Raw genomic sequence first — 4,668 nt, 5'->3', positions numbered from 1 at the left:
GTGCCTGCAGGCAGTGGGGACCTCTCCTGGAAGTGGGCCAAGGCACTGTGTTATGCCAGGTGCGTTTTATGGCCTTGCGTTTGTGCAAGCAGGACACTGGTGACACAGGTTCCCATGGCTGTCTTTGCTCTCGCAAGGGTCCTTTGCAAGCGGGGTGCCTCAGCATCAGCACCGTGCCCGTGGCTGCCGGACCTGCAGCCCAGCTGGGACGAGCCTGGCGCAGTCCTGGTGCTGCTGGGTCCCAGCCTCAGCTCTGAGACAGAAGATCTCTTTGACGGCATGGGCAGCAGCGGTCTGCCTCAGCCCTGCCCTGGCAGGACCATCGCTCAAAGCAAACGCTGTCTCTGGCCCCAGCCTCTGCTCAGACCCTTGGCAAGGTCTCTGAAGAGCCTCTGACTGGGAAGACAACTTTTGCCTTGGGGGCACAAGGCCGCAGGGGAGTTGGCTGAAAACTCGCAAACTCCCCATGTGAATATGTGTCAGGTGGGGAAGTGGGAATCCCACTGATAAGAACTGGGAAACCTGCAGTTTAAATGCCCATTGTTCCAGTCCCCTGGAATAAGAGAGCCTCTGTTTCGGACACTGATGGAGCGGACTGGCACTGTAGGCGCCTGAGGTCCGGAGGGCAGTCTCAGGCTCTGTTATTAGCTCAGTGATAGGGTTGCTTGTTCGTGGTGAGCAAGGCCAGGAAGCGGCAAGCTGAGCTCCTGGTTGTTTTGGGGTTGCGAAGGGAAGCAGGGTTTTGTGATGGAAACAGGAGAGAGACCATTTGGAGCCCCCATGACCTGTGCCCCTCGCAGCCTGAGGCCTTGTTGGGCCTCAGTTTTCTGCACCCATAACATAGGCAAGGTAGGGGGAAAGGAAAGTGCCTCTAACCTGTGGGAGGAGGGCTTGTGGGTTAATTTGTGTGTGGTCGCAGAGTGCCTGGAAATCTCCATGGAAAAGTTTCTATGTGGGTGCAAAGGGTAAAGGATTCTTGAACCACTAAGTTCATACAAATATTGACTAGCTCCTCAGGCCCCAAGACTCAAATATTGCCCAAGAGGCACAGAAAGTATTTCTTCAGATCATATGATGCATTACCAACTGCCTGGAATATAGCTCACTTTTTGCTCTTGCTTTCAAAAACAGCTGTTTTTTTGCCTTCCCCTTTGGATTTAGTCACTTAAGTTGGAGCAGGGAATTGCTACAAGGAAAAAAAAAAAAAAGAAGCTTTTGTAACATGTTTGGCAACAAGTGTACCTGACAGGAAAGCACTTTGCCTATTTGTTATGCCTGTTAAAATCTAGTTGTAAGTATAGCCTACAAATTGGGTCCCAGGTCATGGCTTTCTTGCCTATGGCACACTTTTGAGGTTCAGAGACAAAACTCAGTCAGCTGAGTGGCTTTTCTGTAGAGCATGCTGACGGGACTCACTGTGTTATATAAGAGAGAGGCTTTGCTGGCCATCTTCCTCCTGGAAAGTACATTTCTTCCCTCTCCCTTTGCTCTGGGGAGCGTAGCAATCTGCCAACAGCAGCAGCATATTTTGGCAACACCCTGCTGGTTAGTGGATGAACAGGGTGGAAGAGCAACAAGCCCCCAGGCCTCATTTCAGGCTAGTTTTTTTCTTTATGCTGATTATTATACAAGAGAAAAAATAGCTATGTATGCTGTAATGATATCATATAGTGATGGTCCTGGTACCAGTTGCTGTGCAAAGCACCAGTCGTTTCCAGTTTGGAGCAGAAATAGTTTCCACAGCTGCTTGCTTCTTCTGGGAGGCTTGTTCCTCTACTCACAACAGTGAATGTGATGACATGAGAGTCACTTAGGAGCAGAGGACTCAGCAAAGGTTGTATGTCCCATCAAAATTAAGTAAGGTGGCTGTCCCTCCCACGAGGGCTCATATTCGTCTGCGTGGTGACAACTGAGTTGTGACCAGCATCATGGTCTGTTCATCGCCCTCCCTGATGGAGGAGGTATCTTTCCCGGCTCTAACCGCAGGCCTGAGGCATTGCACTGCCTAAGGAGTATGTGCCTGGGGCAGCAGCGCCTCGCTCTTGGGAGCGGACCTACTTGCAGGGAGCCCCCGAAGCACCTCTCATGAGACGAGACTCATCAGGTGATGAAATCTCTGCTATTCTGGATCAGGCAGGTGAGCTCTTCTTAGGGCTGGATTTTAAAGGATGACTTTCCATAGCCTTATAGCTTTCCATAGCAGGACACAAGGCGTCCCGCTACTGCCAAGTGACCTGCTTGCCCAGAAAATTTTGTCGGACCCAGCCCTGCAAGCAGACATTTGGTGGACTGAGGATCTGTGTGACAGGAAGCAGCGAGAGGACTGCACTGTACTTTGGAGTACTCTTGGGTATTCAGCTGTCTCCCATCTGCCTGCAGTCCCTGATGGCTGCGAGGCTGTTCGGTGCTAATGGATTTTAATCCCCATGTCTCATATTAAGAGATATCTCTATTAAGAGATGTTCATTCCAGTCCTTGGGAGCTTCTGCATTGATGGAAAAAAGAGCTGTGAATTAGATAACTTTTAATCCAGTACTTTGATGATGGTAAGTGCTAAACACTCTGCTGCTAAAAGCCTGGGGTGAGGCAGCAGCTATACTCACTTGGCCCTGATGCAGAGACTTCCTGGAATATCCAGTCAGAGGTAGCCTTTGTGGTGTTTCTCCTCCTCATGTGGTCTGAGTCTCTTAATGGTGCTAAAAACTTTGGTGTTGGCTTCTGGAAACCCAGCGGTTCAAATGGGCACCAACAGTCTGGACCCAGCACTGAGGAATCCATGGTGGATTGGTTACCGTAGCTTTTAGCCTGTGCTAAAATTGGATTTTATATATAAAAATAAAATTTCATTGATGCTAAAATTTAAGCTAATGCTGCTAAGCTTTGAATGTGGATTTCTCAAGGGGAAAGGCAGGGCCTGAGCAGCCGGGGCACCGAGTTCCCACAGACTTTCAAAGGAGCTCACTGGACTGGGTAGGTGACCATGCGGCAGATGTCAAAGCTGGAGAGGGGGTGGCATTAGACCACTGTATTGTTTTTGTTCTGTTTTGTTTTCCCTTGTGGATTTTGAGATGATCTCGGTTCATGTTTTTCCCTAGGGTGAGACTTTTGCCTGCTTTGCAGCTCACCCAGAACAAGCCCATCCAGATCAGAGAGGTTTAGGGAAAGGCCAGGGGAAGGCAGGCCCCAGTTCTGGATCCTTCTTTGCCTGGCTGCAGCAATGGGAGATTCAGCAGGAGCTTAATTAGAGGTGGCAGCTTTTAAAACTAATTTGATCTAATATGAATTTCACACTTTGAATAACCACCCCCAGTGTTATTATTTGGGAGCATTTCATGCTGCTGACTTCCTGTTTTCAGTGCACCCTAGAATCTGTCCCCAGAAACCTGTAATTGCCATAAATATATGCCATGAGGGCAGTGGGAGAAATCCAGCAGCCAGAGGCTGCTGCCAAATGAGACAGCGAAGAAGTGACTTCATAACAGTGACACTCCGGTGTCACCACTGGGCTTCAGAAAGCACTGGCAGCTGTCTCACTCATGTCCCCACTGCCTTTTTCTCTGGCTTTGTGCACTCTTTGCTTACATGTAGGTGTTTTGCTGGTCCATTTTAAAATGAAAGCTTAATGTTTGGATATGATTCAGCAGGGAAATATGTACGATCATCTTGCGCAGAGTAGAGAAGATGGGAATCTACAAGATGATATGGGGTTTTTAAACTTCTAATTTTAGTTTCTAACTAAAACTGATTGCTGTCTGGAGAGAATTTTCCGAGGTTGCTTATTAATGTAGAAAATCCTGTAGCAGTCAAACCTGGCAGTAAGTGCATAAACTGTTGCAGGAACTTCCTGGTGTCACTGCCTGCAACTGCGCTGTATAGGTGAACAGACAGAGAAAAAAACGGCCATGTGCTGAGTGCGGAAGCACCCTGAAGCACTGATCTATGCAGAAATATTTCTACAGATGTTTAGCCAGCTGGGTATGGGACTGAACTCACGTGCCCTCTGAAATGGTTTGCTGTGGGACAAAGTACCCTGAATTCCACTGCACCTTACCACTTATGCAAAAAAGAAAAAAAAGTTTTTAATTAGTAATGAGTAGATAGATATCTTTTCTGCTTGATGATAGGCTGTGAAAAGGAGCCTGGAGATGGCAACCTGAAAGAACGACCCCTTGGTGTTGATGCCTGCCCTTGGGATGCTGGCGCGATGTTACTTGTAGACAGGAATCGTTACACTTTGGGGGGTCTGCAGACCGGCCCCTCCCAGGTAGCAAAGCCACGAACACACAGTGCGGAAAGCTTTCTCCACCGCCATCCACGCGGTGCCCGGCAGCAGAGGGTCTTCCTGGCGGGCGGGCGGGGGTGCGGCGTAGCTCACTGGGGCCTGCCTCACTGCATTTAGAGGTGCAGTGCTTGCTGACACGGGGATAGTGGTGCGCAGCCCGAGCTGGGCGCCGCCTAGGCGTGCAGAGGGCTTTTCTTTTTCTTTGCCTTTCTTTTTCTGTGCGCGCCCGGCGGAGCCCGCGCGTTTTCGGCGCGGAGGCGGGGCCGGCGGCGGGCCAGTCCCACGGGGAGGGCCAGGCCCACGGGGAGGGCCGGGGGCAGGGCCAGGGCCGGCGCGGCGCGGCGCGGCGCTCCCCACCCCGGCCGTGCGGTGCGGCGCGGCGCGGA

Source organism: Apteryx mantelli, chromosome 3 (assembly GCF_036417845.1).
Source record: "Apteryx mantelli isolate bAptMan1 chromosome 3, bAptMan1.hap1, whole genome shotgun sequence".
In the NCBI taxonomy this organism is placed as follows: domain Eukaryota; kingdom Metazoa; phylum Chordata; class Aves; order Apterygiformes; family Apterygidae; genus Apteryx; species Apteryx mantelli.
Note: the sequence above shows the minus strand (reverse complement) of the source record.